At 46.9% G+C, this 27,228-nt stretch overlaps 1 pseudogene; it reads left to right on the top strand.

The window, feature by feature from the left end:
* Positions 1-2,020: 2,020 nt before the first annotated feature.
* LOC146802155 (TBC1 domain family member 24-like) lies at positions 2,021-27,228 on the top strand (annotated as a pseudogene).

The following is a 27,228-nucleotide window of genomic DNA, read 5'->3' on the forward strand; positions in this document are numbered from 1 at the left end:
CCTTGTAATGTTCTATTCTGTCACACTTCAGGGCTCCAACAGCTATGACTATTTATATATGTTTTTTCACTTTTGAATATTGTTTTTTTTTGCATTCTCCTTTGTGAGCATTATTGTATCTTTTCCCATTTATATTTTAGTGGTTTTCTGTACTTCTATATAATTAAGAACCACAATGATGGGGCTTTGCACTACACAATGTATATGTTTGCTCATGCTGAAAAATCCCTCATCACAAAGAATCATTGCAGGCATGCGCAGCTCTGATATTACATCAGGGTCTGCGCTATGCCTTTTCCCCAACACTGCAGGCATCTTGATCGAGTTACGTGGATTGTTCTGGCTATTGTCATTCTACGGCCTTCACTGAGGACAATGGCTGCCGTGTCGAGCCTATTGAAACTCAATCTTCGACCCTTTCAGTCCAACCCATTGCCAGATGATGCCCCTGGCGCGCGTCCAGTTAGGAAGCTCGACCTTGTCTGAGGCATTATTGGAAAATTCCAATCCTGCCCCTGCGCGTTGTGGTAAAAACCTGAGGTCCGTGCCAAGAAGATATGGGGGATGGGCGAGAGATGGAAGATGTGCGAGTGAGAGGGGGACATGTAGACGGGAGAGCGGAGCAGTGGGCGAGGTTAGAGAGACGCAGCGAAGAGAGAGACCCTGAGTGAAGGGGGAAAGGAACAAAGCAGAGAAATTTGTGGGGGGGTGTTGTGGAAGATAAATAAACGATGTGGTAGAATGAAGAAATGTGGTATACTAAATCAAAACATGCCGTGGAATAATAAATAAAACGAGCGCCGGCATCTTTGGAAACTAAACATTTAGAAAACGTATTTGCAATGCTATAGGTCTCGCATTTAAATGTTAGACCTATGGCATTGGAAACAAATGGCCCCCATTTTCCCGGCTGCTGCAAAAGTGAAAGCGGGCCTCGCCCGCGAATGTAAGTGAAGCACGTCATCGTGCCTAACATAGGAAAAATTCAATAAAGGAAATAGTTCACGTACCATGTAACAAAAAAGTAAAGGGGCCAGTAGTCATGGGAGTTTACAAATGACGACATTGCTGTACTAAGGAGGGACTAACAAGCCTATTAAGGAATCAGATGCTAGCATTTACAAAGGACAAAGACACAAGCCAATGAAAAATATGGGCGGGGAGAGGGCGGGGCTTCTCTCCTGTACTGAACTACAACAGATCATCGCCAGAGCAGCGCTTGTGCGCTGGTTCAGGCTCGACCTAAAAATGGGACAGTCTGAGACATCCCTCCTGGTGCCATTACAAAACAGAAATAAATACCTTAACCAGAAGGACGGAAGTAGAAAGGATTAAAATCCCCAAAAGGATGACAATAAGAGTGCAAAAGTGTTAAGAACAAACAGCATAGCAAACTGTTATGAAACTATAACATAAATAGATAGGGCTAAGGCTGTATAAATATATATGCATGCACGATTTTCATAAAGAAACAAATGCACAAGAAAACCAGCAAGGGTAAATTACTCCTGTAAAAGTAAAACATAAGAAAGAACACCATAAGCAATACAGACACAGGTTGGATATATTTCACAGAAATAGCAAACTACAGTGTCTGTGAGTGTGCAAAGATCATGAACATAAATGCTAAAGCTGGTCACACTTGTAAGAACAACCTCCATAGGAAAAGGTCCAAACAATATGTCCGAGTTTGTGCAAGAATCGAGGGTGAACGTGGTGGAAGTTGAAAAGTGGTAAACGTCACCATGGTGGAGAAGACTGATGCACAACATAAAGAGGTGTGCGCACCCTCAAAACTAGCAAGGCTAGAGCATAGTAGATTTTTTTCCCCTTACTTTTTTTCCATGCGACAATATGAAACCGCCCCCAAGAGGAGGAGCACAGAACTGCAAGGAAAGAGGAAGAAGACACCGCTAGTTTCGGCTCACAGACAACAGGAGGCGGCCTAGTGTGCAGGAAGAAACTGCACTCTTCTTTTAGAGGTGATCACTGAGCCTTTTCTGTCAGTTTCTCTTTGACAATGGATGATATTGAGAACAGTCACTGTGTGGATTGCGAAAAGATCAAACCTGGCAGCCAAGTTCAAGCTTGCAAGGAACTGCAGACAACTGACTTCCAGGAACTGAAGAATTTGGTTTGTCAAGGTTACTGGTCCAAATGTCATCCACTGACAGATAAAGTGTACAAGCAGCTTTTCAAGGACATCCTGTGCTGTACTGTGACACATGATGTAAATGTGTACCGGGATATTGTTTGAAAGATCGTTGGAAAAAAAACTGATAGCATGATCTTGCTTCCTGGGTTTGTGGATGATCGTCTGATATCTACCTATTTTTTTTTTAACAGTGAGGGCATGTTGGCAGTGAGAAGGATCATCATCTGCATTGAAAGCCAGTTTCCCAATGTATCGCTTTGCCCGATTCTGCCCTCTTTAGTGGCATCGTTACTTCATTAAAACAAAGATGAGGCAGCATGTTTTGAGCAGGTTTCTCGTTTCCTTGCCTCCAACTATCCCAGAAAGAAGCTGATTAACCAACACTTTGTTGCATTTGAATCCTCATGCATGACCTTTGGCGACCAGGTAAACAAGTATTGGATAGGGGCACATAAAATGATGGTGGCTGTGTCAGAAGATGTTCTTTGTAGTGTATTCTTACTGGCAGCGCTGGATTTTTGGTGATCTGCCCTTCACTTGCATAATAAGGCTCTTTGATGTATTTCTTGTTAAAGGTTACAAGGTCCTGTACAGAGTAGCCATGTCTCTTCTCAAGCTCTTCCACAAGCAGAGAGCTGGGCTTCTCACAGAGTCTGGTAATGTGAAAGAGGATATCCAGGCCTTTTTACCAGACATTGCCAAGTCAGTGTCACCCCAGAAACTCCTTGACAAAGTCTTTGCCATCAGACTGTTTTCGCGGAAGGAGATTCAACTTCTTCACATTGCCAATGCAATCCTGCCTAGTACTACGCATCACAGGTTAGACTAGTGCATTTTTGGGTGGTGATCCGCATCACAGCAGCACTAAAATGCATTAGTCACGCACTGTTAGGTCGGGCCTAGAGTCAGCGCACATCCGCGGCTCTGCAAGACTTACTGTACTGGAGTATGGAAGAGAAGCCCCACCCACATTTGTCATTGTCTTTTGTCTTTGTCCATCGTAAATGCTGGCTTCTGATTCAGTAATTGGCTTGTTAGTCACTCCTTAGAATGGCTTTGTCTTCATGTGTAACCTCCCAAGGCTACTGGCCCTTTTACTTCGTTGTTAAATGGTACGTCTGTAAGTACTACTTTCTTTAATGAGTTTTTACTGCTGCAGGCACAACATCCTTTCCTGCAACATTCAGTGTGTGATGCCTGCTTTCATTTTCCATGCAGCCCGTCACTTGTTTAAGCTGCCCTTTCAGTTTCATGGCGAGCAGATGGTGGCAGTGTAGGAATATGAACATAAACACTTGCTCATCTCCTCATGTTGACAGTCTGGCTGGAATATCCCGATGCAGTGGCGCAGCATTTATTTTGGGGGTTGGGATCGTGTGGCGTTGTGATGCGATGGGTGCCTGCTATTTGCAGTGCCCTCAGCGGTGCAGGGGAAAGCAGGGATGGGGAGGGCTGTGCATTTGTGTCAAGTTGTTTTGGGACAGGGTTGTATACTGGTGCACCACAAAGGTACATTTTGATTTTTGCATCACTGCGCGGTGCCGCAGGATGGCAGACGCGTTTCAACTTGATGAGGTTGAAACCTCGGCTTGGGACTGGGGTGGATGGAGGTGGGCACATCTCTGCTCTGAATGCGAGATGCCGCCAGTGCAGAGGACTCTGCTCTAGAGGGCGATGTGCCAGGGTTTACAGCTCCTCTTGTTTGGCAGCTGCCTGACACGGAAACGCTGTGTCTGATCGCACTTTGGGCAGTTAGCCAGCTCGTCGATGGCTGGCGGGCTACAGGGTTGTGTCCTTACTTGCAAGGCCGCCCTGTTACTGCAGCCAGGGGAACTAAAGGAAGTCGTAGAGCGTAAGGAGAAAGAAGCAGTTATTATGGCACCAGTATCCACTTATTATTTACATTTTAGGAACCGGGACGTGTCAAACTTGAATCAACTGACAGTGGTATGGTGGTCCTGAGTTACTAATAATACGCTGGAAAAATGCTGTGTATTTGTAGTAAACCACCTTAATTTTACGGCTTTATGCATAAATTGCTGACAAAGGCTGTCCCCTCAGTTACTTTCTGGGCAGCATTCTTTTTTTTGTGCGAATTAGGCACCAGGCCGGGATTGATGGAGGTACACTTGACTGTCTAGTAGCAACCTAATTACTATAGGCAGTGTGAGGGAGTTCAGGACCCTTAAGAGACAAATCCAGTTAACGTTTATATCGTTGCTCGATTGTTTTTGATGTTTAAAACCAAATATGCATTCTCATTTGTAGCAGAATCTGGATATAAAAAAAACAAGTTTTACGTTTTTAAAGCAGTTGTGTTAAATTGCTGTATAGGACTGCTTCTAAGACTCCACTCATCTGCCAAACATGAACACAGTTTTATGCAACTATCCACCTTTCAAAATTCACAGAGAGGTTCGGATATTGCCACCCCTTGGTAAATCTCATAGGAAGTTTTATCCATCTTCTTGACTAAAAGTAGGCTCCAACATCTGAGTTTAAGTGCTAGGCCTTCTTAAACAGCCCCACCCCATTGGTGATACAATGAAAGATGTATTTCTACCTTGTTATATATGGTATGAGGAATCCATTTATGTGCCAACTCCTAAAAGATACCTGTAAACAGTAATATGAGATAATGTGCTGCATCGCTAAATACTTATAAGGTCCCAAAGGCGAGACCAATTGCATTGCAAATGCTTGTTAACACCAATGGTGAGTGAGGGAGACGATACAAGTGATCGCGAGCGTCAGACAGGAGCTGCATTAACAGCAGTGTGCGGCCGTCGAGTGTAGTGCAGTCTGTGCTGCAAGAATCGTACTGTTTAATTCATTCAGAGAGTCTTGGTAAAGTAACTTTAAACATTAGCAGTCTCATCTCACCGTGGGCACCAACTACCCCGGCGGGCTGGACTCAGCTGACTCCATTGATTTGTTAACAGCTGAGACCCGCTGTGGCTGCCTCAGAGGTGGTACCAATAATGTGGCCTGCAATTCCATCCTGCTACTACTAGTGAGAGCAGAGCCATACAAATGAATTCACCAGGTGTGGCGCCTTCCCTAAGTTGCTGTATTTCAGCAATTGGCACCCCCCCCCCATAGCCCCCGTTAGTGCCATTGACACCTTTTGGCGGCCTAGGGTGGGATTATCTGCAGAGGATCACAGTGCTCGCTGATTGTTCTATCTTTAATCAGTGCCCTCGGGTCTGTGCACGTGGGCCGGCTGTCGGCGGAGACAGTGTGATACAGAGGTACACAGGTGGTGCTTGATCTTTGACAAAAGTGTGACTACAAGACAGCACCAACCACTTGATCCGCATGTTGCCTAGTGATAAATATCCAGTAGAATATCTACTCGATGGCACAGTGAAGACAGGTGAGCGCATTAGGCCTCACTCTAGTGCATGAAAACTGTGCACCAATCACAAGCAGGGACACTTAATAATAGATAACTAGCCCTGAAGAAGGCCCCAGACCCACGTGGGCTCAGAGCGTGGGCCGAAACATGTTGGTACCTTGAAAGGGATACAACTGAATGATTACATTCAATATAATCCTGAATTTTGTATGTTTTTATCATACCCCAGCTACCCTCCTAATAAACATATCGTTGGGGTATTCCTGGAGGTATTTTTATGATCACTCATCTTGTTCCCTGCATGACCAGCTTCTGCTTTATATAAGAACTCCCATCACATCTTTGGTTGAGTCCGCCTAGGTAGTACCATCTAACCTGGGTGTGGATAGACGCCTATGATGAAGCATGTCACGATAAGTGAGTGAGGCGTCTACTCCAATATCTTTGGATACCCCACCACCCGAAGTTCAGACAAGGGATATCTATATACTATAAAGGGACCAGGCTTACTGCTCTTTTTCTCCTCCGGGAAAGGCTTGATATCCTGTAGGAAATTCAAGCGACAGCAGTTGCTTATATGTGATAAGACTGTCTCACTACCTTGCAGGGTCCAGAGTCGGCGCTGGCTGCGGTAGTAGGATGCGTTTTCAATTTCCTGCCGATGGACCTGAGCCCCCAGGAAATGCTTCTGCCGGTCAGAGTTTGTCTGTGCTCCATTAACCTCGAGTTGCAAGTCTATGGGCTTTCCAGGAAGATTGTTGATGGTTTCCCTCGTCTACAAGTGCAGGGGCCTACTTTTCAGAATAGTTTTTTGTTGCTTTGAAAGCTAAGGTAGATAGATAGATATCTTTATTGTTTGATTAATTAAAATCTTACAATAAAACAAATTCATACAATAATCCATTATATACACTTTAAATAGTAACAAATCCTTAAAATTCAATACATCTTTTAGTGTTTACGATAAAAATTCATACATTTAAGCCTTTAAAAAAAAATAGTCAATCTTAGTGTCCTGTTTCTTGCTCTTCGAGTTTTTTCCATACTTTTATAAATTTATTTACCAAAGCGGAGTTCATGACTATATCATCTGAGGAAAGACATTGAATCAATATCTGTCTGCATGTCCTTATCCCTCTTTCGTTAAATAATCTCTTTAAAATAATTACTCTTTCATTTTTTAATTCAGGACAGAGACATAATAGATGAAAAATGTTTTCCTCCCCAGATTTACACAGCCTACATAGAGTGTAATTTTCTAGTTTTTTCCAAGGTGGTGCAAGGGAAAAGCCCGGGAGTACGCCAAATCTTGCTTTGATAAAGATTTGTTTGTTTTTCTGCGACCATGCCGTATCCAGGTATTGCTGTACCATCTTTTTTGAGAAACCATTTTTGATAGGCCAAGCATGTTTTCTTTTATCTAAGGCGGCTTTGTCACTTATTATCGATAAGTGATCTGTAATTTTATTAGTAACTTTCTTAAATGATTCCCGAGTTATGGTCGAGTCCCATATCTGCCTAACCTCAAATTCTTCTAAAGCCGCTTCCAAATATTTCCTGGTGGATGATTTACTATTTCCATCAGTTTATTTCCACAGTAACTGGGACATTACATTTTCTTGGTCATTTTTTATTCTGTTCCAGACTTTAATTGCATGACCTTTTCGTGCATACAGCTGGTTATTGAGACCGAATTCCAGCCTTACTTGAGCTTGCGATGCATTATTCGGCAGATGAAAAAGAATTTTAAATGTTTTTGAGATAGCATTGTTAATAATAACTGTGTCTTTTCCATTTAAGGCCTCACTGCCGTATGTTAAAGAGGGTAGCAGTTTGGCCGATATTACCTTTAGGAAGGGACGGTAAGTTAGGTCGCTAATTGATTCTTGGATAGACCTAAATGCAGCTATCAAAGCATTTGCTTTCCTATAAATTTCAAGCTTCTGAGGGAGAAAATGTCCATTATCGTTGAATATAACACCCAAATATCTATAGGTATCGACTTGTTCTAATTGCTGCTTTCCCAAATACCATTTAGATTTATATTTTCATCTTGCGTATTTTGAGATCACCAAAACTTTAGATTTTGTTTCATTTATTACCATCCTATTTTCTTTTGAATATTCAAATATTCGTGCTATTAAACGTTGTATTGCTTAAAAGAACAACATCATCTGCGTATAATAAATTTGATATATGTTTATCTGCTAGTTTGGGTGGATGAGCGTTTATATTATTCAATGCCTCCGTCAAATCTACTAAGAACAGGTTAAATAATAATGGGGCCAGTACGCACCCTTGCTTTAAACCACCTGTTGTCGGTATTTTGTTGGTAAGTGACCGACCATCTCCGATGCGCACTCTGACCCAAGTATCGGTATATAAAAGACGAATCAGCTGTAATAATAGAGATGGGATTCCTTGCATTCGTAACTTTTCCCACAATCGTTCTCTATCCACGCAATCAAAAGCTGATTTAAAATCAACAAAGCATAAGTGCAAAGGTTGTTTTCTTAAGTTTGCTTTGTCCATTAGTACCGATAAGGCTAGGATGTTAGTAGTTGTTCCTAGACCTTTAATAAAACCTGTTTGGTTTGGGGGGAGAATGTGATTATCCTTTACCCAGTCAGATAAACTTGACAACAGAATCCCTGCGAACAGTTTTGCATCTGTATCCTGTAGTGTTATTAAACGGTAATTCTCAGGCAGGACCCAATTTCCGTTTTTGAAGATTGGGGATATGAGTGACCTTCTCCAAGATTCGCGTATAGCCCCTATCTGAATTACTTCATTAAAAACCTTGGTTAGATGTTTTGCCCATATAACTGGATCCTCCTTATAAAGTGCAAAAGGGATACCATTTGGGCCTGGTGCCCCATCTTTTTGTTTTATTACCTTAGACACTTGTTCTTGTGTTATTTCAAATTCATTATCCTGTTCTGGGTTTGATGTTTCCTTCTTTTTATAACTGATCGCACTTTTAGTTATACTGCAATCCAGGTTTAAATGGTGTACCAGAAAATTCACCCATTCAGTCTCAGTTAGAACTGATGCTACTATGATTTTATCTGGTCTTGTGACACTATTTATCATTTTCCAGAACTCCCTTGAATTAGTTTGGTTACTAGCTTAAATTTTTTTTGTCCAAAGATCATTTTGAGCTTTGGTTTTCTCATTCCAGATTAATTTCCTCAGATTTTGATTTAAAGTTTTTATGTTGACTATTATTTCTTTTTTATTAGGAAACTTGTTCAGCTCTTTCCTGAGTTTATTTCGCGACTATTTCATTTTCCGTACCGTATATGTTACGTTGATTTTTGTTTCCTTTTTACCTGGCCTCGTTACATATTTATTTTTAGCTTCAATTGGGGGGTCATGTTGGTTAACGAATTTGCGTGTAAAGCTTACCCACTGATCAGTTACAGATATAGAGGTTTTTTCCAAGAAGCATTCAGTAACCAGCTTTTGTACTAGTGCACTGGTTTGTTCTTTATTATTTGGTTTCCGAATTAATTTCCTATAGTTGATGGTTCCGACCTGGCCTTGCATTGACAAATGCCGTTGATGTTTTGTTTTTGTAAATGCTGTTGTGATTATTTGCTGGCTGTGATTGCTCTCCGGGAGCTTCCTTAGATAATACGAGGTAATGTTGTTAAAGATGTTCAGTGATACCATCATATAATCAATTCGTGATTTTGCATTATGGGTGTAGAATGACCATGCTGGAGGTGAATCCGTCAAGAGTTTCCCATGGAGTATTCGTAATCCCAAGGCTTCAATATCCTTCACGAGATTTAGGCCTGTTTTAGTTTGTCTGGACTTAGTTGTTGTTTCCATTGCTTGTGCGGGAATAAGCCATTGTTGGTCTTGTGACTGAGTGATATCGTCTCTTGTGAATGGTACTAACAGATTTAAATTATAGTCTCCTGAAACTATAAAGTCCACAAAGGGGTCATCAACGATCTGTTCCAGTAGGTAACTGGTAAGAGTAGCACAAATAGTCTTCCTTGAATTAGCTGTAGGGGGAATATATATGTCAACCAGCTTTAAAGATTTTACATGATCATCCATTTTATATCTTAACGCTACTGTTTGAACATTACAATTGTTCGTAACCAATTGCTTCTGTTCTATTTTTAGATCAATTGATATAAATATTGCTAAGCCGCCACATGGGCGACCGTATTTGTTTTGTTTAATCGCAGGTCTAAAGGATCCTTTATATCCATTCATAATAAAAGGATCCATTACCCATGTCTCTTGCAGAAATATGATCTGATAGGGCTTAATTATTTGAGTTATGTTTTCTAGCTTATTACCTAATCCGTTTATATTCCATGAACAGATTGTTATAGTTTCTCTGTCAGTACATCGTTTTTTCAATGTATTTTCTTGACTATTTGGTCACTGGTTTTCATTCCCATGCAAAGACATTGTTATCCATTTCTCATTTATCCCTCTAGACTTCTCTATTTCTTTATCGACCAATAGGTTTTCTACATGTATGTCTATTTTTCCTAACAGATTCTTTAGTACAGAGAAGGCTGGGGTGCTCTTTTTTTCCTTTTCACATACTAGCATTTTTTCTGCTTTTATCAGTGGCGTTGGGTATTTTTTTGGAGCAACTTTACTAATTACTATTCCCCATCTTCGAAAAATTTCTTGTTCTTTCATAATTTGTTCCATGACAGGTGGAGATGTTACAGTTATTATTGTTAATGGTAGAGAACCTTCAGGGTTTTGTAAGAAACCAACACATTTGATGTCATTGGTTGACAAATTAGCTAATGATGGAACTGATTTAAAGAGGCAAAGAAGATTGCCCCTGTTCAACATATCTTGCTGCCCTCGGGACTCATATAGTGGTTTAAAGATTAGTTGTTCTGTCCTTTGAACTAGCAGCTCCTTTTCGATATAATTTGCTGGTTCTTACTGAACTTTATTTATAATTTGTTTGTTCTTACCACATTTTACTATAACTAAATGGTCCCATTTTAGTATATGGGTATTGTCCTCCATTTGGTCTATTACTTCTGTTTGTACCCCAGGGTCTTGGTTAACTTTATTGTTTGGTTGTACCGAACTTGAAAAGGCTTGATGGCATGGTAATTGTATTAAATTCAAATCTGGATTTGAAGCTATATTATAATCCCCTTGAGACGAGTTTTGCGCTACGATGCCACTATTTATTTGTTTTACATCCGTTTTCACTACAGGAACTTTACTTTTTTCAGAGTTTTGCAAACTCATTATTTGCTCCCCCTTTATTTGTGATCTTCTTTCGGTGTCCTCCCTGGCCCCTTTTCCCACGCAACCATTTCCCTGTTTGTCATGAATAATCTCCTCTAATGGGATATTTTTCCTCACCTAAGCAGGTTCATCAGTGAAAAGTTCAACAGTATCGCTTAAGGTTACTTCACCTATTTGAATGTTCCTTTTTTTAACTTTCTGAGATTTCAAGTGGTTGCCTGATTTAGCAAAGATATCAAAATACTGAGTATTTGTTGCTTTAATTGATTTCGACTGGTCCCTACCTATGTTTTCCAGTTGATTCGTCCAAGTGGATTTTTTCCCTATAAGACGTATTAAGTGGCATTCCCTCTTGAGAGAGTGACTTTATTAAATGCTCCTGCTTAGCTTTATTTCTTGCTTTTCTTAGTTTTTTTCTATGTCTTTTTGTCATTATAAACGATGTCAAGTCCACTTCTTTATCCTCTTGTTCATCATGTATCTCTACCACAAACTGATCAGATGGTACGCCTTCTATCTGTTTGTTATTCTCTCATTGGTTATTCTGCATTATTGGGGGGCATGCTTGGCCCTTAGCATCTAAATCGATTTGAGCGGTTAAATCCTCCATTTTTTTAGGCTTATTTTCCGCTATTTGGCCCATACTTCCTTATCTGTTAGTTTCTTATTTTCATTCAATTGAAGGCTTACCTTGACATCTTCCAATATAGTGTTAATAACCTCGAGTATTGATGTTAATTTATTGATTATTGGTGCACAAGAACATTCCAGATAGGTGGTTGATGTATCTGTTTGAGCTCTAGTTATCAGACTATTTAGTTCAGCTAGTTTGTGATCTATTCCTGCCACCACATTTGCCATTGTTCCCAGTATTTCAATTTGAACATCCATTTTGTTCGATTGAAGTGTCAATGCTTCAATAGTAAGTGAAGAGGTTTGGTAAAAAAATATCCCAAATAGATCCCAAATCCTGATTTTCTATGGTTTTAATGTTTTTGTCCCACTGAAGTTCCTGCTTGGTGTTAACTAATTTTTTTTGATAATTCCTATTGTCCCAATCAGGTTGTGTTGATTCTGATTTTTTTCCTATACTAGTTCTTATACTAGTTCCTGGGACTTGTGTTATTTCTTCATTTGATTTTAGTGTTTTGTGTTGCCTAACTTGTTGGCTGGGTAATAATTTGGGTGAGTCTTTTCTTTGTGTGTTCTGATCTGAACAGTATGTTTCCAAATTTATAATTTCATCGTTTTCTAAGAACATTATTGCTTCTAACGGGGAAGAGGCACATCCTTTTTTTCTAAGTTGGCATTCCTGGGTAGATTCATCTAGATTTTCACTTTTATCGCCTACTATCTTCTGATTATCAGATGTCACGACCCTACTTTGGACAATATTTTTTCTTATTTCAACTTTGACCTCTATAGGTAACCTAGGTGATATTATTATATTTCAAGGTTTCACGGTCATTTCTTCAAGTGACAACTCAATTTGTGATCTCTCACCAGTATTCCCTAAGTTTAAATCCTTTTGGCATGGTGATGTTATACATAATAATTCAAGGTCGCTAATTTGGGTAGATGTTTGAGCTATTGATTGCATTGATTGCACTGGCATATTAGCCTCTACATCCACATTATATGTTTTTTTGTCAAATTCTTGCTTTTGTCCAAAAGGTTGGGTAATTACTCTCAAGTTGCTAGAGGGCTTGATTGGTGCCTGTAGATTTTTATTTCAGGTTTGATTTAACTTGACATCATAGCCCCCATCGGATCTTTCAAAAAATCACATTTATGAGGGACTTTTAAAGACTTTTCAAACATCCGCGATATTGGCGCTATTAGCATCTGGTTCACATCTTTTGTTTGAGCTTTGACTTTTTTTAATACTCTTGGTACCTGAGTTTCCCGTGACCGTCGTATCGGAGGGCCAGATGCCCTCTCCCTTCCTGAGCGCATTCTTGGTATCGTTTACAATTTCTCAAAATAATATCAACCTCTTTATGGGTTCACGTTGGGAGCCTGCTTGGACACACCCCACTCAGCACAGCCCAGCCCGACACAACTCAATATGATCCACCCAAAACAATTCGACCCTGGAGTTACTCCACAAGTTTGTCGGCTCCTTTAGTGGCCAGGAGGTTGAGCGTGCGTTTGAAAGGTTTCAAAGTTATTCCTAGTTATTTCTTGTTCCAATCTAAAGTGAAGCTTGGTAAACTCCCCTTGTTAGCTCCTTACAACTCCCGCAGCTCCTTTTTCCGCTCTGTAGCCTCTATATACAACCCCTAAGTAGCTCTATGTAAGCCTGAGCGGCAGACCTGCTACAGTTCGCTTACCACATCAGTAGTGCGGGCCAACTCCTCCTCCTACTCCTGATATAATGCTTCTCTGTGGCACTGCGATGCTGTAATACCAGATGTTTCAACAAACAATTGATGGACGGAATGCTGACAATGCAGACATTCTCCCCCAGTCAAGAGATCTGGGTTAAATCCATCGTTCTTTTGTCCACTACACCACCCCAGTTTAGACATGGCCATATGCAAATCAGTCTTGACCCTGTGCCTCATGGGAACAGTCCAGCCCGAACTGCCAAGCCATGTCTTCCCTGGACCGGAATAAAGCATCCTAGGACCGGTTTCTGGCTATCAGCCGTCATCAGCCAGGATAGCTTGACTCCAGTGGCGTAGTGAGCACGGGTCCCACGTCTGGGAATACCCATCCCACTTAGGGCGAAAAGCGTTACAACAAACAATTGATGGACGGAATGCTGACAATGCAGACATTCTCCCCCAGTCAAGAGATCTGGGTTAAATCCATCGTTCTTTTGCCCACTACACCACCCCAGTTTAGACATGGCCATATGCAAATCAGTCTTGACCCTGTGCCTCATGGGAAAAGTCCAGCCCGAACTGCCAAGCCATGTCTTCCATGGACCGGAATCAAGCAATACTAGGACCGGTTTCTGGCTATCAGCCCTCATCAGCCAGGATAGCTTGACTCCAGTGGCGTAGTGAGCATGGGTCCCACGTCTGGGAATACCCATCCCACTTAGGGTGAAAAGCGTTACAACAAACAATTGATGGACGGAATGCTGACAATGCAGACATTCTCCCCCAGTCAAGAGATCTGGGTTAAATCCATCGTTCTTTTGCCCACTACACCACCCCAGTTTAGACCTGGCCATATGCAAATCAGTCTTGACCCAGTGCCTCATGGGAACAGTCCAGCCCGAACTGCCAAGCCATGTCTTCCCTGGACCGGAATCAAGCATCCTAGGACCTGTTTCTGGCTATCAGCCGTCATCAGCCAGGATAGCTTGACTCCAGTGGCGTAGTGAGCACGGGTCCCACGTCTGGGAATACCCATCCCACTTAGGGCGAAAAGCGTTACAACAAACAATTGATGGACGGAATGCTGACAATGCAGACATTCTCCCCCAGTCAAGAGATCTGGGTTAAATCCATCGTTCTTTTGCCCACTACACCACCCCAGTTTAGACATGGCCATATGCAAATCAGTCTTGACCCTGTGCCTCATGGGAACAGTCCAGCCCGAACTGCCAAGCCATGTCTTCCCTGGACCGGAATCAAGCATCCTAGGACCGGTTTCTGGCTATCAGCCGTGATCAGCCAGGATAGCTTGACTCCAGTGGCGTAGTGAGCACGGGTCCCACGTCTGGGAATACCCATCCCACTTAGGGCGAAAAGCGTTACAACAAACAATTGATGGACGGAATGCTGACAATGCAGACATTCTCCCCCAGTCAAGAGATCTGGGTTAAATCCATCGTTCTTTTGCCCACTACACCCCCCCAGTTTAGACATGGCCATATGCAAATCAGTCTTGACCCTGTGCCTCATGGGAACAGTCCAGCCCGAACTGCCAAGCCATGTCTTCCCTGGACCGGAATCAAGCATCCTAGGACCGGTTTCTGGCTATCAGCCGTCATCAGCCAGGATAGCTTGACTCCAGTGGCGTAGTGAGCACGGGTCCCACGTCTGGGAATACCCATCCCACTTAGGGCGAAAAGCGTTACAACAAACAATTGATGGACGGAATGCTGACAATGCAGACATTCTCCCCCAGTCAAGAGATCTGGGTTAAATCCATCGTTCTTTTGCCCACTACACCACCCCAGTTTAGACATGGGCATATGCAAATCAGTCTTGACCCTGTGCCTCATGGGAACAGTCCAGAACGAACTGCCAAGCCATGTCTTCCCTGGACCGGAATCAAGCATCCTAGGACCGGTTTCTGGCTATCAGCCGTCATCAGCCAGGATAGCTTGACTCCAGTGGCGTAGTGAGCACGGGTCCCACGTCTGGGAATACCCATCCCACTTATGGCGAAAAGCGTTACAACAAACAATTGATGGACGGAATGCTGACAATGCAGACATTGTCCCCCAGTCAAGAGATCTGGGTTAAATCCATCGTTCTTTTGCCCACTACACCACCCCATTTTAGACATGGCCATATGCAAATCAGTCTTGACCCTGTGCCTCATGGGAACAGTCCAGCCCGAACTGCCAAGCCATGTCTTCCCTGGACAGGAATCAAGCATCCTAGGACCGGTTTCTGGCTATCAGCCGTCATCAGCCAGGATAGCTTGACTCCAGTGGCGTAGTGAGCACGGGTCCCACGTCTGGGAATACCCATCCCACTTAGGGCGAAAAGCGTTACAACAAACAATTGATGGACGGAATGCTGACAATGCAGACATTCTCCCCCAGTCAAGAGATCTGGGTTAAATCCATCGTTCTTTTGCCCACTACACCACCCCAGTTTAGACATGGCCATATGCAAATCAGTCTTGACCCTGTGCCTCATGGGAACAGTCCAGCCCGAACTGCCAAGCCATGTCTTCCCTGGACCGGAATCAAGCATCCTAGGACCAGTTTCTGGCTATCAGCCATCATCAGCCAGGATAGCTTGACTCCAGTGGCGTAGTGAGCACGGGTCCCACGTCTGGGAATACCCATCCCACTTAGGGCGAAAAGCGTTACAACAAACAATTAATGGACGGAATGCTGACAATGCAGACATTCTCCCCCAGTCAAGAGATCTGGGTTAAATCCATCGTTCTTTTGCCCACTACACCACCCCAGTTTAGACATGGCCATATGCAAATCAGTCTTGACCCTGTGCCTCATGGGAACAGTCCAGCCCGAACTGCCAAGCCATGTCTTCCCTGGACCGGAATCAAGCATCCTAGGACCGGTTTCTGGCTATCAGCCGTCATCAGCCAGGATAGCTTGACTCCGGTGGCGTAGTGAGCACGGGTCCCACGACTGGGAATACCCATCCCACTTAGGGCGAAAAGCATTACAACAAACAATTGATGGACGGAATGCTGACAATGCCGACATTCTCCCCCAGTCAAGAGATCTGGAAGATCTAGGAAGTTTGTTTCCGGTCCAGGGAAGACATGGCTTGGCAGTTCGGGCTGGACTGTTCCCATGAGGCACAGGGTCAGACTGATTTGCATATGGCCATGTCTGAACTGGGGTGGCAGAGTGGGCTAAAGAACGGTGATGGATTAAACCCAGATCAGTTGACTGGGGGTGAGTGCTTGCAATGTTCAACACTCCGTCCGTCATTTCCTTTGGATTTGCTTTGTTCGCCATAAGTTGGCAGGGTATGCTCAGACGGGAGTCCCTTGCTCACTTTGCCACTGGATTCAGGCAAGTCTGGCTGAAGACGGCTGAAATGCCAGAAACCGGTCCTAGGAAGCTTGTTTCCGGTCCAGGGAAGACATGGCTTGGCAGTTCGGGCTGGACTGTTCCCATGAGGCACAGGGTCAGACTGATTTGCATATGGCCATGTCTGAACTGGGGTGGCAGAGTGGGCTAAAGAACGGTGATGGATTAAACCCAGATCAGTTGACTGGGGGTGAGTGCTTGCAATGTTCAATACTCCGTCCATCATTTCCTTTGGTTTTTGCGTAATACCAGATGTGGCTCGCGGTTTCTCGCCTTATGCCGCCTCCTTAGATTGCGCAGTAATGCTATATCTCCGGTGCAGTACACTTCGCAGTTCAACGGTGGGGTCCCTCTGCCTCTATCTCTGCCGCTACCGCTACTGGTCCACTGCTACTGCTCCACTGCCCAGTCATGCGCATTCCATCACCGTTGCAGGGCTCTGCTCCCTTGTTGTGGACCACTATAACCCCCTCGCAACCTCCTGCCTCCTGCGGTTCCCACGACTCCCCGCTGCAACCTCTATGCTGTAGTCTTATTGTAGTTTGCGGGAACCGCTGCTTACCACAATACCACAACACTGCAGCAATACTGCTGTTGAGCCACAATTCTTAATCCTTAATCCTTGATCTGATGCAGCAGCCAGTAGCGGCTGGTGCGGCTCGCGGTTCGCGGTTTCTCGTAATTTCGCGTTTCTCCTGGCCTCCTGCTGGCCTCCCGCTGCCTCTTTGCTCCCACCGCCGCTGCTAGCGCCAATGCTGCTTCGTCTCACGTGATCACAGGTTTACTCCACAAGACCCGGACTGGAACTGGAACTCCGTAACTGAGATCTGTAGCAGTAGAAAATATGACCAGAAATGTCAGTTTTTAAAAGTTTTTTTGCACCAGACAGTCCAAAGTTTAGATTGTTTGTCACCCAATCCTGCTGCTGCAGCTGGTACAGCTGCTGGTCACTATCGGTTGACGCACTCCTCTCAATGGGGGGGACCAGGCTCTTTATCTGTATGCCTTTGTGCCTTTATGCTTTTGTACTAGTCTCCACCACGCGACCAGCGCCCTCCGCCGCTCCTCCAACAGCTCACCAGCCCACTGCTCACCTCCGCCGCCTCCTAACAATCTCTCCGGTGAGGTGCGGGGGGGTGCGGTGTGGGAGGTGCGCCGCGGGAGCCGCGACCCGCGCACAGCAACCGCACAGCAGCTGCACGCCGAGACCGAGGATGTATGGGAGCGGCTCGCGGGAGCCGCACAGGGCCACACAGAGCCGCAAAACAGCGCAGCAAATCAGCGCGGCTCGGCGGTGTCTGTTCTTGGCTGTGCCGGTGAAACTCAGCTGGTGAGGTAGCAATTTGGGGGGCAAAAGTAGAGGCAGGCGTCAATAGGCAGATGGTATTGTTTGTTTTTTGATTTAATATCAAAAGAGTATTGTTTGTTTCAGCTGTTATGGTGCAGGTGCCAGGCGCATGTTTTGTACGCCAGGTTTCCCTTTCCTGACTGTGTTTCAGGTTACCTTTACTTTATTTCAGGCAGAGTGGAGAGGCCTGTGAGTTCTGTGTATTATACGCGGTTGCAGCGCTTGGCCCACTTACTTTTGTTTTTGTGGCTCCACCTGCAAGTGAGAAGGACCCTGCCTTGGCTTATGTTATCTCTCTTCCCTTAGCTATCTGCATGGAAACAGCGGGTAATGGCGCCACTGCCAATTTCTCTCTCTGTTAGCAATCAGGCCACTTGGGATTTGGCTCTTCTAAGTACAATGATGTGGGAACACCCTCTCCCCTCAGGTGCTGTGTACCCCGAAAAAAAAACCACCTTCTGCCGGATTCCTTGTGTATCCAAGAGTTTTCAGGCAACAATTAAAATGTCAAGATAACTTTTGTGAATAATGTTCCTGCCGGAGCCAGATGAGTGTTTTGGTTAGTTTCCGTTTTCAACCATCACGAAATAGCTCAGTCTAGGGTTAATGTTCCTGCTGCATAGAATGTGTGCCAGAGAGATCACTGCACTGCATTTTATAGAGCGAGCTCAGTGGGTTGCTGCTCTTGTCACAGAGATCCTTTTGTTACTTGCAGTTCATAAGTTACAATCCTAACATAACACAATTACATCTGAACTGCAATCAAGGAGCTTCATTCAAACTCTGTGGTATAGGTTAGAACGTAATTCCCCCCCCCCCCCCCAGTCTTTCATTATCCTAATGTTGCTAAAATGGGTAGTGTGGATAGAAATATATTCTTTTTTTTTTTAAACTTTATTTATGAAATTTGAGCGACCATACATCATAAGCAAGTTACATCAATGGGGTCATATGGCAGCGGGAAGCAGTACAAAAGTGACAAGGAGCAGCACAGCAATCATCAATAACAGAAGATATCAATAAATCAGTATCGCATTTTAAGTCCATAATAATTGTACATTGCGCTGCAACTCAGACTCCCCCCTGGCGGAGCCGCAGTTCTAATCCCTCACGCCTCAGCACCGGCCAAATGGAAGACACTCTCCGCGAGCCCAGGGGCCTCTGCACTTAACGACCAGCCATTCGCGTCAGCATTGGAGCACACCATTCACCACAGGCTCTCTGCATGTCATAAGGGATAGTCCTATATGTTGCTATGGGATCGCCTCATCCCCCCCAGCATTCTCCCCTTCTAACAAGTAGCAAGTCAGTGGAGCCCAAATGTCAGTTGGTCTTGAAGCGAGTGGTAAGAGTTCAGAGTACGTGTTAATTTGTTCTTGGCAATAAACAATATCCCGCATCCAATCCTTAAATTTGGGGGCCCTGCCTCTGCCCCATTTACATGCAACTCGTCTTTTAGCCAGTAAGAAGGCCAGTGCAATGAATTTGCGGTGCGCGGCTTGTATGGGCTCCACATACCCTAAGAGTGCAAGGACAGGGGAAGGCTCTATCTCCGAATTGATCATTTTGGATACCGCTGTAAAGATCTGACGCCAATAACGCTGCACCGCCTCACATGCCCACGCCAAGTGGAGGAAGTCTGCCCCAGGAGCATGACACCGGTCGCACCTATCATCCTCCCGGAGTCGGTATTTGTGCAACTTGACAGGTGTGTAATACAGCCTGTGAATATATTTATAATGTATCATTCTGAATCTGCTACTAGAAGAAATACGCTCCGTTTGTTGAAGGCAGAACTCCCACTGTTTGTCCGTCAGTGGGATCTGCAGTTCCAGATCCCATTTCTCCCGAGCAGCAAGAGGCGGCGCGTCCACCAGTGATCGCACCGACCCATAAATCTTGGAGACCAACTTGGCAGGGGTCTCGTCACGAAGGGCACGCTGTAACGGTGTCACCTCTGGTGGCTCTCGTGGGAAATCGGGCGTGAGTGCCTTAAGCCCCTGCCGGAGCCGAAGATACAGAAAGACCTCAAGGGGAGAAGGCTGGATGCCTCCATAGAGGTGCTCCATAGAACGGAACGTGCCATCATGGTACAGGTCTCCCCATGTCTTAACGTGGATAGCATGGGCCAATTTCTGAAACCCTGTCTCCTGCAGCAGGGGCATGGCAGGGTGGTAGACAAGCGGCAAGAGCGGCGCGTATAACATATTTAGTCCCAGCTTAGCTGTTATTCGCTTCCAGGCCGTCACTGTACTTGCCACTGTCGTGGGGGGTGCATCTGCCCCCGCTACTGGAGCGTACAATGCGCCTTCTATGGGGATCGGATGCGCCAACCAGTGTTCGGCCGCAAGCTGGGGCATATATCGGGGCTGCTGTATCCAGAAATAGGCGTAATGCGCCTGCGCCGCTTGAAAGTACAACTCAAAGTCCGGGACGCCAAACCCGCCCTGCACAAACGGCCTAGTGAGGACTTCCCATTTGAGTCGAGGAGACTTCCCGCCCCAAACTAAGCGAATAAGCTCCGAGCGAAGGGTCCGGAAAAAGAAACTGCCCGGGTAAAAGGGGATGTTCAGGAAGAGATACAGCAGCTGCGGCAGGATTACCATTTTAACCAACGACACCCGACCTGCCATAGAAAGGGGGAGCGTAATCCATCGAGTGATGCAGTCGGTAATACGGGTCATCTTCGTGCCATAATTGGCCCTCATCAGTTCCTCCCTGTTTTTCTCAATGTGTATACCTAAATAGGTGAAGTCCCCCTCGCACCAGGCTAGAGGGTATTCCAGCGTAAATCGTCTAGTAGACGCCGTAAGCGGGAAAACCCGAGACTTGCTCCAATTGATCTGAATTCCCGAGAGCCTGCCAAACCTGATGAACTCCCTAAGAATCGGATGAAGGTTAACACAGGGATCACGAATATATAGAGTGATGTCGTCCGCATACATAGAGATCAATATCTGTCTTTGGAAACACCGCATCGCCTTATCCTTATGATGCTGTCTGAGCCGCGCCGCGAGCGGCTCCATGGCGATAGCGAACAACAGGGGCGACAGGGGGCAACCCTGCCTAGTGCCCCTGGTGATATGAAACGCCTCAGACAGTTTCCCGTTCACCAGCACTCGGGCCCTAGGGGATATGTACAAGAGCCTAATCCAAGAAATAAAGATGAGGGGAAACCCCATCAAATCCAGAACCCGAAATACATAATCCCATTCAAGCGAGTCGAAAGCTTTCGAGGCATCAAGGAAGACGGCAGCCATCGGGAGATCGTCATGCACGGCATTCAGAATCGAGAAAAAAGTACGTAGGTTATGGGATGTTGCTCTTCCGGGCACGAACCCCGCTTGGTCGGGGAGGATTAAGTTAGGGAGGAGTAAGTTAATGCGGGTGGCAATCAGTTTAGCAAGTATTTTTACGTCGCAATTGAGCAGTGAGAGGGGCCGATATGAATCACATTGGTCAGCTGCTTTACCAGGCTTGAGGAGAGATGTAATGAGGGCCATACGCAGCGAGGGGGGCAGACGGCCCACCTCCAGAGCATCTTCATACACTTCGCGGAGGACCGGCGCCATAAAATCGATGTAGGTCTTGTAGAATTCGATTGGGATCCCATCAAGGCCAGTGGCCTTGCCCGATTGCATGTGCATAATAGCCTCCCGTACCTCATCCAATTCAAAAGGGGAGCTTAAAAACGCCCTTTGTGTATCACTAAGCCACCCCAAGGAGACATCCCCCAAATAGTCCTGTAGGTGCAGATCCCCAGCCCTGGTCGACGTATATAAGTGGTGATAATGCTCAACAAATGCGTTAAGAATGAGCGTGGTGTCTCTGTACACTGCACCGTTCCTGCCTTCAATTTCCATTATAGTATTTGGCGGGCGCGTCAGTCGCATCGTCGCTGCCAGGGCTTTCCCTGGCCGTTCGCCTTCGCCATAGCGGCGAGCTACCCAGTGTTTACCCCTAAATTTCACTTCACGATCGGCTTCAGTCATATATTCCGCTATCTTTTCACGGATACGAGCGAGCGTGGCATCCTCAGGGTTGTCGGCCAGCGACACCTCAAGCGCCCCAAGTTCACCCTCCAGAGTACGCAGGCGAGCTAATATGGTTTTGAGAACGCCTGACCCCTTAGCGATGCACACTCCCCGTATGGTAACTTTAAAAGCGTCCCATATGGTACCGACCTCGGACACGGAATCTTTATTGCGCTCAAAGAACTCCAAACATTCCTCCCGTAGCTCCTCCTGAAATACAGTATCCAGCAGCATCATGGGCTGCAAGCGCCAAGAGGTCACAGGGGGGCCTAGGTCCTCCGCCCGCAATGTGACGCGGGTCGGCGAATGATCAGAGAACGTGCGTGGGAGATGGTGTGCATGTTCAAGCGCTGCATGAAAATGAGGTGAGATAAAAACATAGTCAAGTCGTGCCCATGATTTTGCTTGCGCCGTGAAGTGTGTACCTTCACGCGCGTCCGCATGCAGGTGTCGCCACGTGTCTATTAAGTTATGATCAGCCAATACGTCCAACAGGTTCGCACGCGCCTTAGTGTAATGGTGCGGGGCCGGGTGGGATCTGTCCCTAGACGGATCTAGTGTAGTGTTGAAGTCCCCCCCCCAAATCAGCTGTCTCGGGCCCACGCCCACAATTGCCGCATTGAGGTCTGTAAAGAAATGCGGGTCATCTATGTTGGGGCCGTAACAACAGACCAGGGTAACCGCCACATGTCCCAGCCTACCCCACATTAGACAGTATCGCCCCTGAGCGTCACTTTTAGTGCCCTCCATACTGAAGGGCGATCCCTTCTTTATCAATATCGCCACACCCCTAGAGTACGAAGAGTAGGAGGAGAAGGCAGCAAATGCCGCCCATCTGCCAGCAAAGGGGTGGTTGGCTTGCACTTTGAAGTGGGTCTCTTGGAGAAAGGCAATATGTATGACATGGCGGTCTAGATAGGAGAGTATCTGCCTCCGCTTTCGCGGGTCTCCCAGACCCCTAACATTCCACGTCAGGATATTTAAGGCCGAATCTACTCGTGTCATGGGGACAGTAAAAGAGTAAGATAGTGCTGCGATAGGGGAGGGCCCCCCACGCAGCCATAAATATACATGTTTGACCGCAGTGTCACCCCAGCATCAGAGCAGCGCCACCACCCGCGCCTCATATGTCTGCAGTTACCTCCGCCAGGCCATACGTGAATAAGTGTGGGAGGGGCCGGCACCAGGAGGGGGTCCCCCATTCCGCCACCAACAAGTACACCCATAATCTTCAAAAAAAACCTCACATTGATGTTGGTCGCGTACAACAGTGCAATAACATATTCAAACATTCCCATCCCCCCACCCCACATCTTGAACATTTCCAACAGAATTCCCGTAATCTTCTGAAGAACATGGCCCACCGGCAACGCATCTAAGTCAATCTCACACTGCACTGGAAGGCGCACCTCCCCGCTCCACCCGGCGCCAGCCGCCCTGCATAACCACCATACCCAAGCATGTTGACCTAAAGTTTGGGCCAGGGTCATCACACACAATCGTTCTGTCCCAGTCATCAAGCAGCTATCTATAAGAGATTCCTCATTAGTCCGCGCATGCCAACTCCTACCACAGACCTCAGGCGCGGGCAGATCAGGGCGGCCCGGGCTAGTAAGCTCCGGGGCCCTCGCTCCAACCCCCTCCCATTCACCCCCTGAATATAGGACAGATAGCCCCGTACACCCCACGACCCCTGACCCATCAATGAGCGTCCCTACCTGATCGTTGCCGCAGGCCATAGTCGCAAACAGCGTGTGCAGCAGGGGTCCCCGCCAGTGCCAATCCCTCCGCCCGGGCAGAGTTGCCCCGGTAGAAGCGAGGGCAGCGGGAGAGACCAGGGCCGCCACGCGTATCCCTACCCCACCCCCAACCCACTGAAGCAGCCCCAACTTGCCAGAATCCTCTCCCCTCCCCCCACCCATAACTCCCCACCGAAAGCTCAACAGGAGCAACACAGTCAATGTAAGCAATGGGGTACACCCCATGGGGTCTGTCCAGAGTGCGCCCATATCCACCCCCAAAGGCCCATCCCCTCTCACAACAGGGGGAAGGCGCGGGGAGGTGGCGCCTGGAATACGTTACCAGCCGCTGTCCCACATCCGACCAATGTAGTTCCAAACAGTCACATCGTCTTCATGCTTGCATGTCCCGTAGGCTTGCATCTGTATTAAGCAATATGACAATAGGTCCTGAGTTCGCAGATCCATCTAGCAAAAATAAAAACAAAACACATCCACATAGCTAGTGTTCATCGTCCGATCTTCCTCGCCATCAGTAGACCTCTCTGTACGCCCATTCTTCAGAGCCTTAAGAAACTCCTCTACCTGCTGCGGGTTTGTAAAGAAGTGCTGCCGTGCTTGGTGGGTAATTCTCAGTTTCGCCGGGTAGAGTAGTGCATAATCAATTTGTCGGGCCCGCAGTTTCTTTTTAACATCAAGAAATTTACGCCTCTGTTCTTGCACGATAGGCGTGAAATCAGGGTACACGGTAAAGTTGACCCCGTCACACGAGAGTGTCTGAGCCGTGCGAGCCGCTCGCAGCGCTGTGTCCCGGTCTCTATAATTTAATAGCCGTGCAATGATGGGTCTTGGAGGAGCTCCCGGTTGCGGCCGCGGCCCAAGAGAGCGGTGTGCCCTCTCGACGATAAAGTGCTTGGAAAAAGCGTCGGAGCCAACGGCGGCCAGGAGGATCTTTTCCACGTAGTCTTCTATGCGCCCCGTATTGGTGGACTCCGGAATCCCTACCACGCGGATGTTATTGCGGCGGCTACGGGCCTCCAACTCCTCATTCTTTGCTGCTATAAGTCTCAAGACATTGTCCATTCTTGAAAGCTGCGTGGTGTGGGAGGCTGTGGTATCGTCGTTATCGGAGATCCTCCGCTCAGTTTCCGCAATCCGCTCTTCATGGATATCTATTTTCTGCGCGATGGCGTCCATTCTGGACGATAGCCGGTCCACTTTATCCACAATTGTAGCAAAACCTTGCTTCATCTCTTGCATCAAGTGTTGTAAGTCCGTGGCCGGAGCAGAGGAACCCGCCTCGGGCGCGGGCGAGCCCTGGGTGCCTCCCGTGTCCTGCGCACCCCGCACCCCTTTCTTGGTCGCCGGGGGGTCAAACGTGAGCTTAGGCTGCCGGCTGTCCTGCTTGCCCATCGTGGGTGCTGACACAAGTCTCAGTACGCCGGCTTCTGCTATCCTCAAGGGCACAGGTGGGCCCAAAAGTCCCGGACAGCACACAGCGCGACCTCAGTGGTGAGTACCAGGCCACCGGCGGGTCCGAACCAGCCACCTCCGACCAGGGAGCAAAAGGCAGGTAAGAGGCATCCACCGCCACAGCCCCCAGATGAAGACCGGCCGCCGGAACCCCGATAGCCACAGATGCCCCGCAGGTCGCAGGGTGCAGGGCCGCGGCGTCCGTAGCGTGGCGTCCGTAGCGCGGCGCCCTCCTCGGACCTCCAAACAGCGGGCCGGCACACGGGAGAGAGGCCAGCCAGGCACCGGCATACAAGAGAGGAGCCCAGCTCTCGTCGAGTCTAAGCAGATGGCCCCGAGGCGGTGAGTCCCCGAGCCCCCCTCACAGGCCCGGGCACCACACAGCTGCCGTCGGGTGGGCGCAGTCTCGGTCCCCGTCTCGTCCTCCTCCGGCAGCAGGGGGAGGGGGGAGCACGTATCAGATCTCCGATGTGCGAGCCAGCCCGATAATCCTCGCGCAGCAACGTGGCTCACTGCAGGGAGGCAGTGTCCGGCCGCGCCTCTCCCTCTCGCAGCGACCTCTCCGCCATCCGCACAGTCGTCAAGGTGCCGCCAGCGCGGGTCCCCAGCACGGCCTGCCTGCCTCGTGGTGAGCCTCGGACTTGCGTGGATCACACGCCGGGCGGCTCGCTCCGCCCCACGTCCGCCACGCTCCCCTTCCGGCTACCGCCGCCGCTTACTCCGCCGATGCTGGTTGTACAGGGCCAAAACTTTCACCAAAGCAGCAGCAGAACACCCTCAACAGTTACGGGTAGTTTCGGTCGCGGTAGCAGCGGCTTAAACAGGATAAATTACGGATTTGAGTTCCAGGCTGCAGGAGCCTCACAGCAGTGCGGCCATTCTGCGTGCGCGCTCTCTAGCGCCCCCCGATAGAAATATATTCTTTTTAGAAAAAAACCAACCACTGTGGTACGTTTAAAATCCCGAGTTTGAGCTTTTCTGAACCAAACACACAAAATGTACTGCCTCCTAGTATGTTGACATCAGATTCCTACAACTTGCAATCCTCAGTGCCATATGTAACATTTCCTATAGACTGGTTTACACATGTATGGCTTGTTGTCTCTGTATAATGTGTGTATGATGTTGTGCCCCGACACCCTGCACTGGCATGAGGATCACTAAAACCAAATAAAAATCATGCAAGAGAGAGATTGGTGCCTTTCCATTTCAGAGGCTTTGTAGCAGTTTGAAGATCTTACAGTTTACCGTTGCTCATATGGGCGTAACTGCTGGTATGTATCTGTTACCATGGACTAATTTGCTTGATTTTACTCACGAGAAAGTGTCACTCTTAAGTGTCACACATTTGGCCGCTGAATGTCACTCATAAGTACACTGAAACTATGAAAATGTCACACATAAGCAATCTCAAACCAAGGCAGCTATGCCGATGAAAAGGCCTTGAAGCAGAAAGGCATTGCAGTCCGACAGAAGAGGCGGCCTGTGCACCTGGCAGTACCTGCAGAAAGCCTCAGCTCTGAGATTGTCTCTGTGGAAGAGAGGAGGGACATTTGGTCTTGGGTCCCGGGATGCTTCCCATTGTTCCAGCCCATTCTACTGTTCACCAACCTGGATCATGGCAGGACTCTAAGCAGGTTTTATACTCTTTGCAAGGAACATGATCCGACTCTACTTCTGATAAGGACATCGGCCAAAGAGGTCTGTGGAGCATTCCTGTCAACTGCCTGGGATCAGCGGGAAAAGTTGGGAACCAGTTGAGTGTCTTTGGTAAGGGAGAGTGTTTCATGTACAGGCTGCAGCCAGAAGTCGAATGATATGAATGGGTGGAGCTCAAGAATCCAAATGTGGCCAAGACACCTGAGCCTTATGCCTTGAGCACTACAACAGCTGTTACTAAGTCCCGGGAGGACCCGTTGGACCGTCTCTCATCTTTTATTTCTACACAACACTTTAACCTGCCCACCAGAATAGGTGCCATGATCATAGAGGGTGGCATCGACTGCATCATTACAGGTGGTGGTGATGGCCAGGCTTTGTATATTGATTCGGACCTGAATCATGGGATAAATGGCTGCTGCAATACAATCAACAATCAGCCACTTTGCTCAAAGACTTTCCAAATATCGGTCGTGGAGGTTAGGGGTTTAAGAATTCAATGAGCACTTGA

The sequence above is a fragment of the Triturus cristatus genome, chromosome 8, assembly GCF_964204655.1.
Source record: "Triturus cristatus chromosome 8, aTriCri1.1, whole genome shotgun sequence".
NCBI lineage: Eukaryota > Metazoa > Chordata > Amphibia > Caudata > Salamandridae > Triturus > Triturus cristatus.